The sequence below is a fragment of the Cebus imitator genome, unplaced genomic scaffold (assembly GCF_001604975.1).
Source record: "Cebus imitator isolate Cc_AM_T3 unplaced genomic scaffold, Cebus_imitator-1.0 Scaffold110, whole genome shotgun sequence".
In the NCBI taxonomy this organism is placed as follows: Eukaryota; Metazoa; Chordata; class Mammalia; order Primates; family Cebidae; genus Cebus; species Cebus imitator.
Window position 1 is genome coordinate 591,506 of NW_016107425.1, and position 14,360 is coordinate 605,865.

The following is a 14,360-nucleotide window of genomic DNA, read 5'->3' on the forward strand; positions in this document are numbered from 1 at the left end:
AGTTTGTCTATTTACTTGTTTATTTTAGTGTCTTTTTCAGAATGTCATATAGTTGGAATCATACAGCATGTAACCTTTTCTGATTGACATTTTTCACTTTAGCAATAGGCACTTAAGGCCAGGTGTGGTAATTTATACCTGTAATCCCAGCACTTTGGTAGGCTGAGGTGGAAGGATTACCTGAGGCCAAGAGTTCAAGACCAGCCTGGACAGCACAGGAAGACCCTGTTTCTACAAACATTTAAAAATTCATCAGGTGTTGTGGTGCATGTCTATATTCCCAGCTACATGGGAGGCTGAGGCGGAAGGATCACTTGAGCCCAGGAGGTTGAGGGTGCATTGAGCTATGATGATACCACTGCACTCCAGCCTAGGCAGCAGAGCAAGATCCTATTTCTAAAGTAGTAATATTTCTAAAATATGCATTTAAGGTTCCTCCATGTCGGCCTGGAGCAGTGGCTCACACCTGTAATCCCAGCACTTTGGGAGGCCGAGGCAGGTGGATTACTTGAGGTCAGGAGTTCAAGGCCACCCTGACCAACATGGCAAAACACCGGCTCTACTAGAAATACAAAATTTAGCTGGGCATGGTAGCACATACCTGTAATCCCAGCTACTCAGGAGGCTGAGGCAGGAGAATTACTTGAACCTGGGAGGCGGAGGTTGCAGTGAGCCGAGGTCACACCACTGCACTCCAGCCTGGGCAACAGAGTAAGACTCCATCTCAGACAAAAAAAAAAAAAAAAAAAGATTCCTCCATGTCCTGTCATGGCTTGATAGCTTGATATCTTCTTTGCTTCCAAGTTTTGACAATTGTGAGTGAACTCACCACAAACATTTGTCTTCAGGTTTTGGTGTGTATGTAACTTTTTAATTCATTTGAGTTAACACCTAGGAGCGTGATTGCTGGATTGTGAGATAAGAGTATGTTTAGCTTTGCAAGAAACTCCCTGTCTTCCAAACTGGCTGTCCCATTTTGCCTTTCCTTCAGCAAGTCAGAGTTCCTGTTGCTCTCCCTACTTGTCAGCCTTTGGTGTTATGAATGTCTTGGATTTTGACTTTTCTTTTTTTCTTGAGATGGAGTTTCACTCTTGTTGCCCAAGCTGGAGGGCAGTGGCACAATCTCGGTTCACTGCAACCTTCTCCTCCCAAGTTCAGGCAGTTCTCCTGCCTCAGCCTCCCAAGTAGCTGGGATTATGGACACCTGCTACTATGCCCAGCTAATTTTTCGTAGTTTTAGTAGAAACAGGGTTTCACCATGTTAGCCAGGCTGGTCTTGAACTCCTGACCTCAGGTGATCTGCCTGCTTCTGCCTCCCAAAGTGCTGGGATTACAGGCATGAGCCACCGTGCCCAGCTGGATTTTGACATTTTAATAGTTGTGTAGTAACATTTCATTATTTTAATTTGCATTATAAATGCAAATAACATATGATGTTAAGTATCTTTTTACATGCTTATTTGACATCTGTGTATCTTCTTTGGTGAGGTATCTATTCAGATTTTTTGACCATTTAAAAATTGCATTGTTTGTTTTCTTATTCTTGAGTTTTAAGAGTTCTTTGTATGTTTTGGGTACAGTCCTAAATCAGATATGTGTATTTTTGTTTTTCTTTTCAACTTTTATTTTAGGTTCAAAGGGTACGTGTGCAGGTTTGTTACACGGGTAAATTGTCGGTCACACAGGTTTGGTGTAAAGATATTTTGTCCCCTCAATAATCAGCATAATACCGTACAAGTAGTTTTTCAGTCCTCACTCTCCTCCCACCCTCCACCCTCAAATAAGCCCCAGTGTCTGCTATTCCCTTCTTTGTGGCCATGTATACTCAATGTTTAGCTTGAGTTCTCTACCAAGTTAATATGGCCTAATCTATCCAGATTTAAGATTGTAGAAACTGTTGGGTCCTTTTGTTCAACTCTCATTTAAACTGCAATATTAGTTGGCCATCCCAGAGCCAGAACCCAACCAAGAGCTGGGATCTAGGGAGACACAGAGTCAGTAGTCCCTCTAGATCTGCTCTCTGGTCCAGACTATTCTTAAGGGCTCATTGGATGGCCATTTTAGCTTCTTAAATGTCTTTCCCTTTTTGTTCTATAAATAAACATGGGAAATTAGAAGCCTTAAAGGATTGACCAGTTAGCTCTATATTTGGCTATAGACTGTAAAGTCCATTATATCATATCCAAGTTATTTGATTATTTATTCATTGGTCAGAATTCAGGATTTCAAGGGCTCTATCCTAATTGGGCTCAAAGATGAGAGAGCAAAATAAGGGACATAAAACCATGCCTGGGGGAATCATTGGCATTAGGTAGAGGTGTTTTGTTTAGTTTGGACTGCTGTTGAATTTGGATCAACAGTACTCGTAATTTTTTAAAAAGAACAGACATAGCTCTTATTAAACAAACTATGAATATACTTTGGATAATGACAGGAGGGATAAATTCAACATAAACTGGATATTAAATGAGTCTGTAATTTTTCTCCCAACCAAGAACAATTCACAATGACTTCCTGACCTCCCTCTTCAAATCATACACTCTATCCTAGACTAGAGCTTTGCCTGAGCACTGCCCGCTACCATCACCCCCCACTCACTCCTCCAGGCCCACATTGTCCCCTCTTTCCAGCATTCTGCTATTTAAGCATTTTATTACACTAAAATTCCCTGTTCTGTGATCTGTGTTCCTAGGTTCCTAAGAATGTGTGTGTTTATCTGTGTGTGAGTGGTGCTCTGGAGGCTTTGAGGGAACCCTGGGTCAGGACTCATCCAAAAATAAGACTCCAGATTATTGGCTTACTGCATGTAGAATAAGTCCTGGTACATGGTAAACATCTAATAAAGTTTAGCTGCTGTTACTGCTGTTTCTCACTCCTCCAATGAGAATCACTTTTGAAAGTACCTAATTTCCAAGTTAACAACTCCTTCCTTCTTTCCTGTCAAATTGTCTTCTGGAGTGTGCTAAGATTTCTGAAAACTGCACTTAGTTTTCCGTCGATGCTACCACAAGTCTCGAGAGTATATCACAAATCTTTACAGCATTTGTGTGGGACCAATTTGTTGGTATTTTCTGTGTCTGGCAGTTTGTGTAATGGGAGGGAGTTATGTTTCATTAATCCACCTAAATGGTTTCAGGAATATTTATAGCTTCCACAGACTCAGATCCCCAAGTCACCATACAGAAAGGTCTGTTTGGCTGCCTAGCAGTGAGCAATTAGAACAGCCAGTCTACATAGACACCAGGCTGGTTTGTCTGACCTAATATACAGGAAGACGCAGTGTTCCCAAAGGGATTCTTCCTTTTTAGAGGAAGAAATTAATGATATCTCTTTTTGTTAAATTGGTGCCAGTATTTTCCCTAAGCAGCCTATTTAAAAGAGCAAATTCAAACAGGTCCAAGAAACAATTGCAAGAGATCTACAAAGCTCTTAGTGGATGAGTTTACACACTATCCTAATTTCAAAGGAGACATTTTTATGCCAGGACACAATGGCCGGGTTCTCCCAATGGATACACAGCCACTTTAAATGCTAAACTCTGCATTTATGCAGAAATCAGATAAATAGAAAGAGCTCTAGGTTTGTTTCTGCTCTTAACTGATTTGTCCTCCAAAGCGGCAGTTTCCATGCTAACTCATTAGCATGGGCAAATGTTTGGGGTACTGGTGAGGGACAGAATGTCCAAGGATACATTCCAAATCTCTGAGGGTCAAATTACAAAGTGTTCACTCCTTTTGTCCTTCACTGCTATATTTACCCATACCCGGAGCAGTTCAGCTCGCAACACAACTGGTACTCTGCCTTCTGATTTTCAACTTGGGTTGCCATTAATAAGCAGATACTTCCCTTCTCTTGTGGGCTGCTTGTTCTTTGCCCTAGACCCACATCCTCATATTCAGTCTATTAATGGAAGCCCCATTCGTGTCATGTAAGCAGTTTTTATTTACTACTGGAAGGGCACTGGGAAACAGTCCATCATGTTGTCTCTTCCCTTAAAAGAGGAGTGAGACACAGTGAAACCCCGTGTCTACTAAAAATACAAAAAATTAGCCAGGCATGGTAGCATGCATCTGTAGTCGTCCCAGCTATTTGAAGGCTGAGGCAGGAGAATCACTTGAACCCAGGAGACGGAGGTTGCAGTGAGCTGAGATCGCACCACTGCACTCTAGCCTGGGTGACAGAGCAAGACTCAGTCTCAAAAAAAAAAAAAAAAAAAAAAGAAGAAGAGTTAGAATAGATGCTTCCCTCTAATCTACCACCCTGAGCAAATTAATCCATGTGAGCAGCATGAGCAGAAGGGACAACCTGTGAGTGACCACTGAATGATTAGAGGATTTAACATACACTGCGTAAAGGTTGTACTTACTAGTTGTCTGTACCCAGAGAATTCTGAACATTGCCCTTAGAGTGATGAACTTTTCTTCAGCAGTCTGTCAAATGGTCATCTATGCTGATTTCCTGCATTCTTTTGCAGATCTTTTTATATCACAAGCCCCTCTGGGAAGCTAATGGAATCCATGCACCATAACTCTAGAAAAATGCACAAATGTACACCTGCAACATTTTACACATAATATTCTTAACACCTACATGTTCACATCAGGGTCTGTATCCCAGGTTAAGAATTCTTGTACCAATGAGAGGCATTAACTAATTTTAAAGACCATCAGTTTCATGTTTGGGAAGCTTGAGAGAAGAATTTTCTTTCTGCTTCCCAATAAAGGAAGAAGAAAAATGACTGTTTTTCCCCATGTGGTAGTTCTTCAGGTATTTGTAGATTGCTGTCTTTTTTGGTTATATGTCTCTTTGGGGGCTGTGTCTCTATAAATCATCAGATGACCCTCACAAGTTATTTAAGAAAATTTTGTGCTAGGATTAAAGTATTTGGGCTAGAAGTGTACATGCAATACCAAAAATGAATAGACCTGTGGCTTCTCAAAAACGCCAAGGCAGGTTGCTGTAGTCCTTTTCTTCTTCATTAAACAACAAAAAAAAGTTAATTCCTTTAAATCAGAATTATTGAAAAAAATGAAAACACTGAACCCTGTGTTTATTGTTCTATCATCTTAATTTGTTTTGATTAAAAAATTACTTGCTCAATTTTTCATATTTAACAGAAACAGAAAAAGAACTATTAGTGGAATTCTAGACTAAAGTTAGAACATAAAGATTGGGTAATATTTTACATTTTACTTTTAGTTCTTGCAAAGTGGGGTTAATTTTTTTGAGCCACTCTTATATGCTCAGATAATTTAGGCACAACATAAATTAGTGTTGTTGCTCTCCTTGAAAGCAGTTTTTTCCTGACTCTCATTCATATGAGTATCAACTTAGATGTTAACCCTATGTTGACATTTTAGATCACCGATTTTAAAGGCGTAATGATAGTTCCAGAGATCTCAGATATTTTGTTTTAGAGTTTTTACATTGTCTTTAGTTTTCTTTCATTAAAGGCTGAACTGTGATTTGGTAGAATTTAGAGAAGAATTAAGTTATAGAAAAAAAAAACCCAAAACCCAAAAATAATAACAACAAAAAAATTATAAAAAATTAGCCAGGTATGGTGAAGCATGCCTGTAATCCCAGCTACTTGGGAGGCTGAGGCACAGAATTGCTTAAACCTGGGAGGTGGAGGTTGCAGTGAGGTCATACCACTGCACTACAGCCTGGGTGACAGAGGGAGACTCCGTCTCAAAAAAAAAAAAAAAAGGAAGCCAGACTAGTCCATACAGGTCAGTAAAATTGTAATTCAGTTAGGAATTATACTCTGCTTTCAGAAATACATACTGGAATAGAGTGACTTCAACAGGTAACTATTTTCCTCATGTCCAGAGGTAGGCAATTTCTGATGTTGGATCAGAAGATCAAGAATGACAAGCAAGGCCAAGTCTCTGCAATTCTCTTTACTTTTCTTTCATGGTCCCAAAAACATGAAAGATGGCTACTGCTGAAGCTCCAACCATCATGGCTATAAAAAGGATTTTCCTAGAAGCTCTATGCAATGATCTGTATACATCTCATGGACCTCCTTTATCTACAGGGGAAGCTGGGAAGTATATTTGAGTTGATTACATTGCTGTTGTGTGTGACTTAAGGGTTCCGTTAGAAAGGAAGCAGGGAAGAATGGATGTTAAGTAGACAAAGAGTAGCATCTACCCAAGATAGAATTTAATCGTCTGAGGCACGTGTGCCCAGGGCATTGTTTCATGCTCGTTTCTGAACTTGAGAATTTTCAAATCATATGAATGATCAGATTTTACCTTGGGTCCTTCTTCATGAGATATCAAGACCTGCAGGCAAGAGAAAGACCACTTAGATGAAATGGCTATAAAATTCTAAGGCATCCAGGTGAGGTAGCTCACACCTGTAATCCCAGCACTTTGGGAGGCCGAGGGAGATGAATCACTTAAGGTCAGGAGTTTGAGACCAGCCTGGCCAACATGGTGAAACCCTGTCTCTACTAAAAATACAAAAATTAGCCAGGAGTGACTCCCTCTCAATAAATAAATAAATAAATTCTAAGCCAAATATTTAAGTGAGTTTTGTGGAAACGGTTTGTGCAAATAAAATGAAGCTATTTTTGGTAGTCAAGAAGTAAGAGGAATGGAAAAGACACACTTTGTTAGCATGCTGATGGAAGTATAAAGGATTAAATTTTTGTACAAAAATATTTTGTAATATGTATTGAGAGCACTGAAAAAATGTTTGGACCGTTTATTCTGACAATTCACTCAGAATCTTATTTTTTTAAGTACAGAAAAACTTAAGAGAACAAGTAAATAAATTTGATACAGCCATACTGTAGAATATATATATATAATGGTTAAAAATTACATTTACAAAGTATTTAATGTATGGGAGAATTTTTTCATTATCATAATAACCTAAGGCTCTGCTGCAGTTTTACCTGGAGTATTCTCTAATCCTTTAAGATCTCTCTTTCCTTTAATATCCAATTAAAATTGCTTGATTTCCCATCCCACTTAGTGGTAAAATTTCTATTCTCTATTCTTTTGCTGCCTGTCACAACTCAAACTTCAGGGGGAAAAAATGCTCCTTTAGAAATTGACAAAAAACTTTAAAGGGCAGTTCATAAAAGGACAAAGTACAAGTGACCTATGACCCCATGCAAAAATGTTCAACCTCAAACTTTAATGAGAAATAAAAATTTCTTTTTTGCATATCAAACAGGCTAGGATTGAACAAAAAAGATAGTATATGGGCTGTCAAGAACACAAGGAAACAAGAGCATTCGTAGTATTGTTTGTGGCAGGAAAAGAGCCTATGTGTAGAGCAGTCTGCCAATATATCATTTGACCCAGCAATACCTGTTTTATAAACTTATCCTCTGTACATGATTGGATTAAGCTATGCATAATATTTTTGTGATGGCTGTACTAAAACATAAAAAGAAAATGATGTTAATTTTGGGCCACCCAGAGAATGGTGGGAGATGACAGAGGAACAGGAACTGCTCAGCATGGTACCTAGTACGTAGTAAGAGCTTAGTAAGTGTTTGCTGAATGATAAATTAATTCAGATGGGTAGTCTTTAAGGGAGAAATGAGTTTTGCTTCGAACTGCATCATGCATTTTAGTCACAAATTGTAGATATTTCTGGTCAACAGTTGTAGCCATAGGACTGGAGCTCAGGAGCCGGACACAGCCATCTGCCGAGAGCAGTGGAGGACTATAAGGAATGACGTTTCTTTCTGTTTTTCTTTTTTTACATAGTCAAATTTGTTATGAAAATGAATGAAGTTTCCAAATAAGAGTAGAGAAAGAGATTAGCAGTGGGCCTTAAAAAGTTTGCAGGGGGCAAAGTAGACCAAGTGAGGTTACTCTGTGGTTTATGTAACTATATACAATACTTTTGATGAGAGAAAAATTAACTGGGTTATCTGATTGATAAGCATAATCATTTGAGATACATTTGCATAGTCTATAGAGATGGTCTCAGGCCCTACTGAGAGAGGAGGGTGTAGCTTGCTTTAAAGTCTTTTCTCCTCCTCTGCTCAAATACTTTTCCCATAACACACCTCAAAAATCCCCAAACCTTTGTTGCAAGAGTCTGACTATAATAATCAGTGAAGGCAACTTGAAATATTAGTCTTCATATCAGTAGGTTATAGCACATTAAAATACACTTGGATTTTAATGATGAAAATATGCTGAATTAGAAACGTCTGCAAGTTTCATTATTTTCTCAGTAATTCCCAACAGATTGTACTCAAATCATTTAATGTAAGAAAACATCTAAAATGGGAGATTAAGGAGTTTATTCTTAACTGTTTTTGTTACAAAAGGATGAAATATTGCTGCTCAGTTAGAAGGGTTATTTTGGGTTGAAAGTGCAGCATAAGTACATGGTGACAAATAAAAATTATGAGTTTTAAAATATGGTATTGCGTTATTATTTTGTTGATTGCAATGCTTGAGTGTTTTTATCATGTGAGCCATGTAGGCAATAATGTTAAAATTGTTTAAAGTTAAGTCTCTTTTTGAATATGCATTACAGCTAGAATTCTGTCACCTGGATTCTTCTGGGTTCTGCTTACCCAGGTAACTAAATATTATTGATCTTATAGAGGGAGTTAGGAGTAGTCAGTGAGAAAATTCTAACTTCTGCAATAACATTTTCACTGATCAGTTTATTACTGATATCCCTGCTAAGTTTATTAAAATTACTAGATCACATATGTAGAAGAAAAGTCAAATTTTTAAAACTTGTGCACCGAATGTGAATGGATTTAGCATTTGAAGAGGGTCTCCATTCTCAATAAATAAATCTTCTCTGTATAATCTGGAGTTCAAATGGTTCTGATTAGAGCCCTGCTTTCTTATTGGTACCTCCTGGAAAGCAATTAGATTAGTAGAGTGCATGAATCCTTTATATCTTGTCATGATTGCGTCCAGCTTTGAAAAAAGGACAGTAACCTCAAAGAAGAACCACAGCATTCTATGCCTGAGTCACAGACTCAGACTTTAACATGGCTGTTTGTCAACCATCTCATCTTTAATATTGTCATATTTTAAAATGAGACCCTTAGCCAAGTGGCATATGAAAAAGAGGTGGTAGAATCTTTGCAAGCAACCTTCTGTTGAAACAACAATTTGAGCTGTATTTATTGCATACATTGTTGTGAAGAAGATGTCTTCTTGTCTTTCCAGAGTCTATTTCCTGAGAGCAAAAATTAAATAATTCAGAAGAGGAACTGATTTAGTTCTAAACTTAATGCCAGTTGTAATAATGTTTTTTTACTGAAATTGTCATTCTGATACCAAAATCTTGACTAGATGAGTATTAATGAAATGAATAAGAATTTCAATAAGATCTTTGTGAATTTCTTGAAAATTCTCAACTAGCCATGTAAACTTTTTCCCCTAACCACAGATTTTAGGTGATGCTAGTGAAGGGTATGGCAGATCCAAAGCAAACGACTAATAGAAATGTTTGAAGCCCTCTTGGACCTAAAAGTATGACATTGCTTCATTTGTATTAGGTTTATTCACATAATGAAATGTTTATGAAAGTTAGCATAAAACAATTCCAATCAGAGCAGCAAAGAATAAATCACTGAGCTTTGCTTCTATCAGCAGAAAATGCTTTGTTTCAGTCTTTGGCTGAAGTTGGAAGGGGGAATGACCTGCTGAACAGCTCTTCTGGTAATGGTGAGAGACCTCCAGGCAGAAAGTCCAGTGGAAAAAGTACAACACAGCTAGAGTGACAAACTGAGTATCACTGTGAGAAAAGCCACACCTTTTGTTGCTTCTTATGAAAAGCAGACATGACTCCAAGTGTTTGGAAAGTAGCATCTTAAGTAGTCTTGACGCAGACCCAAATTCTGAAAAGTCTGATGAAATTTAGGCATGGGATGGTGAAGAGCCGTGGACATTTTTATGTGCTTTTAAGCATACTTTTATATTTCATCTAACCACTTTTTAAAGAAGCAGTAGTATAACATCACCATAGAAAATGAATACATTTTGTAATGGAACTTCAAGCAGTATGCCAAGGTGCATTGATGGGTCGTGGATGTGTTATGGTTGTGCCAAGGTATTGATACCCTCAGCCTTCAAAGCAGCCAGGTAGCAATGGGCAACTGGAGACACCTCTGTCTACCTGATCTCTGTTTACCAGACCAGAGCATACACATATTATCATTTTCTATGTTTGCCATGACATGGCAAAGCCTGAAAATCTCTGCTTTGCAGACATACCTTGCAAAACTCCTGAATTCCAATAAGAAGGGGTATGTAAAGTTACCTTATATCTAAATAAACAGAGGCAGAAAGAGTGTAGTATATATTCCCAGATACTATGCACAGTGTATTTGGTAATAACAGGGGCAGCCTATGGAAGACGGCCAGTGGAGGAAGGCCAGGGACTTTCTGTCGGGCTTTCCTGCTTCTTTTGCTTGACTACACTGATTCTCTAACAATAAATATTCAGAAATTTTCTAGCAAATGCTCAGGCGTGAGGGCATATGGAGTGTTTGATTTTGTTTGTGTTTAAAATATTGTTTCCACACAGATGGCATTGGTTTAGCTATTGTGTGACTTTGTTTGGATCTTCTTTTGCCCAAATAAGAGATGAGAACCATAGCTCTTTGAAACTCAAGCTACCAGGTTTGTATTCTGCAGTTGGCCTCCCCACATTCTTCAGAGGCTCGTGTCTCATTTTGTCCACAAAGATACCTTTACGTATCAATGGGAATACAGTGATTTCAATTGGCTCTTGAAATATAAGGATTAAGACATAAAAGGAGACCATGAAAATTGCATGAACCGTGGATTTAGATGTTTAGATATTTAGATTCCAGAGTGCAGTTACTGTAGCAGCAATCTGGCCATGATACTAGGGCTGACAAAGTCAACTCATTGTTTCTTTAAAGGTTGAATGGTCTTCTTAAAAGATGTCCAGGGACAAGGTCTACAAAAAATGAACTCAGTGACATGTGTGTCCTATTAGATAAGTTTCTGTTTTCTATCTAGAGATATTTTTAGACATCCAGTCTGCAATTTGTTTTTTTTCTTCTTTGGTTCTAACCTTGTTAGTGCCGGTGGGTAGGCGGAGAGGAAAACAAGCAAACAAATAGAAATAATACCTTAGAATACAAGAAATTTATAAAATTGTGAATGTTTTTCTTTTGTTTATTAACCTTCATGACTATACTTTCCTATTATCGAGGGCCTCAGTACTTCTCCAGGGAACACGAGAGTCCCCGCTTTCTTTCCTCCCCTCTGTATTTCACTTTCCTTAGGTGAACTCTTCACCCACTCTTGCAAAAGTCAGCTACAGTCAAAGTCTTGCTTTTGCATGTCCCCAAAGCTAGGGAAAAAAAAGTCTACTTCCAGCCATACTCAAATATATGTTCTTCTCTTCACAATAATATTATATCTTACTTAATGAGTGTATAATAAAATACCCGCTTAATCACTAACAGTCTCCAAAGGCTGTTCTTCTGGAATCTGTGGACCTGAACTTGAATCTTGTGCTAATTCATAAGCAGAAGAGCCATTTCCTTCCTGGGACCTTGTGAAAGACAGAGGGAGAGACAGAATCTATAAAACCAGGCTGAGTTATTTTTTCAAGTTTTACTTTTTGAATTGTGATCAGTAGGAAACTGAGAGTTGGCCAGGTGCAGTGGCTCACACCAGTAATCCCAGACAGTTTAGCCAGGTCTTTCTGCAAGAACTGTCACATTTAAAAAGTTCCTCATTATAAGACAACATGCATTATTTGATGATGAGCATATTTCACCTACCTAAACCTAATTTAACTAGAAGATGATTAAGGAGACTCAGATGCTGGTACGATTCTGGAGAAAGATCCAAGATTAATATACTGAGATGCCAGAACTATTGTTTCAAATATTGCGAAATCAGATTTAGATCTTGTCTCAAATTTCGTGGCTGAAGAAAAAGAGTTATCACATTTAGAAAGAAAACCAACTTCTCTACGCTGCTGCAACAGGATTAAGTAAGAAAACGATGTTTAGAGAGAAAGGAGATCTAAATGTACAACATTAGTTTGAAGATTGGAGTTGAGTTGGGTTGTATATCTTCCTGTTTATTTAGCTCCTTCTTTTACACTAGGAAACCTTAAATTATGAGATAAATAATTAATCTTTTTTAGGTTAGATCTCTGTGAACCAAATAAAAGAATATTTTCATCTCACAGGTGAGGAAACTGCTGCTTATAAAGGTTGAGTTCGTTGGCCACACTCATTCAGCCAGAAAGTGTTGGAGCCAAGATTCCACCCAGGCTTTTTTCACTCCAGAGCCTGGGCTCTAGCAGGCCTTGCTGTGTCTTCTACAGCAAACACATATTACTCTACTCAATGTTGTAACACACTTAATTGTGCTTTTTGGCGGTTTTTCCTGATCATTATTGTAAGGCCAGCGGGGCTGATTTCATTTAGCAAATGACCATTTTGATTATTTGTCCTTGAAGAAACAGTCATTGCACATTATTCTGGCCTCGTGTTTGGATTCTTTATTTGATTTTTTTTAGTAGTTTTTCAGATTTCCAGGCAGTTCTCAATTGTTGCGCAAGTATCAAAATACTCTACAAATTAGCGTTACCCCAGTAACCCTCTTTGAGCCTCTTGCTCTCATTGCTCCCAGTTGGTGCTAGGAACATAGATGGGACTCAATCTCTGTGAAATGAACGAGGCTATTGCATCATCCTAAAAGGATCACCAATAACATCTCTTTTGCTGACATAGGATTACCTCCAAAAAGCATGTTGTTAATATAACCTTATGTTTCTTAAGATAGATAACATGTATATAGATTTAATTTGTCAGGCTAGCTGGCTTTCACCAAGCAATGAGGAATTTTTGAAGGAATAGGAAATACTAATGAATGTTTTTGAGCGAGAGCAACTAAAAGATTTCTTCATTCCCAAATATGCATTCGTCATTTGCTCTGATCCATGCCACCGAAATAGAAATATGAATGATTCTGTACCTGCCTTCAAGTGGATAATACTGTTATATTGTTATGTACAGGGTGAAACGGGAGCCCTGTGGAAGGGCGTTTAACATGGACTTGGAAGTCAGGGAAGGCTTTCGGGGAAAATGAGCCTGAGGTATTTCTTATGGGGCTAGCAAGGCTAGTAGTTTTCTGTGTTGCAGTGTAGGCAGAGTTCTGAGGGGCAGCAGGAGATGAGCTGGATTGGTAAGTAGGTGTCAGATTAGGAAGGGCCTCGTATGCTGAGCTTAAGAGTGCCATCTTTGTTCTGAATTTTGTGGAGAACTACTAAAGGTATTAAGCAGAAGCGTGACATGTTCATTTAGAAGATTATACTGTCTGCCACGTGGAGAATAGATAGGGTACGGCAAAACTAGAGATGAGACTAGCAGAGAGGCTGTCACTGTGGTCCAAGCAAGAGCTGATCAGAGCCCGAGTGAAAGCAGTGAGATATATGGGATGATTCATGTAGGGAGGATAAAAGTGGAGTATATAGGGCTTGATGACCCATATATGGCGGGGAGTAATGGAGGGAGGAATCTGAAATGATGAGGAATCTGGAATGTTTCTGACTTGTGTTCTTTCTGAACACATTGCAGAAAAGTGATGCCTTTTCAACAACTTTTTAAGGCAGTGAGTCTCAATGACGGTTGCTAACATTATGATGAAATGATACTAGAGAAATAAGCATGTGAAAAAGGATCAGTCTTCCAATATACCATTGAAACATCAGTGGTCAGGTGATAGAGAGGTAGAGAAGGCAGTCTAAAGTTAACACCTCAACCAGGAGCAGTGACTCACCCCTGTAATCCCAACATTTTGGGAGGTAGAGGCAGGTGGGTTGCTTGAGCTCAGGAGTTCAAGACCAGCCTGGGCAACATGACAAACCCTGATCTCCACAAAAAATATAAAAGCTAGCTGAGTGTGGTGGCACGCTCCTCTCGTCCCAGCTACTTGTGGAGCTGAGATGGGAGGATTCTTGAGAATGGGAGCTTGAGGCTGCAGTGAGCCATGATTGTACCACTGCACTCCAGCCTGGGCAGTGACTCTATCTCAAAAGGAAAAAAAAAAAAAAAGAAAAAAGAAAAGGCAAGGACCTCCTCCTCCTCCCACCAGCAGCATATGCTCTGTGCTTAAGGCCAAATTTGGCACCTTTTGATGTGATGTATCCCTTGTACAACATGGGAGATGTTCCACTGGGTAATCCTCTTTTGAAAATAATTTTAACAAATATAAATATCTACAAATATGTTTTGCTTAGTTTAAGAACCAAATGCACAATGTAATATATGTTGTGAATCTGTACCTGGTTTCTCACTTACTCCAGACCAAAATACTATAAGAAACAATTAATGACGGTTTTTCCCTGGTTATTCCTTAGTC

At 38.6% G+C, this 14,360-nt stretch overlaps 1 protein-coding gene across 1 annotated transcript in view; it reads left to right on the forward strand.

Moving 5' to 3' along the window:
- Nucleotides 1–14,360, forward strand: part of MYO3B (myosin IIIB) — a 491,163-nt gene that overhangs the window by 406,290 nt on the left and 70,513 nt on the right. The window lies entirely within an intron of this gene.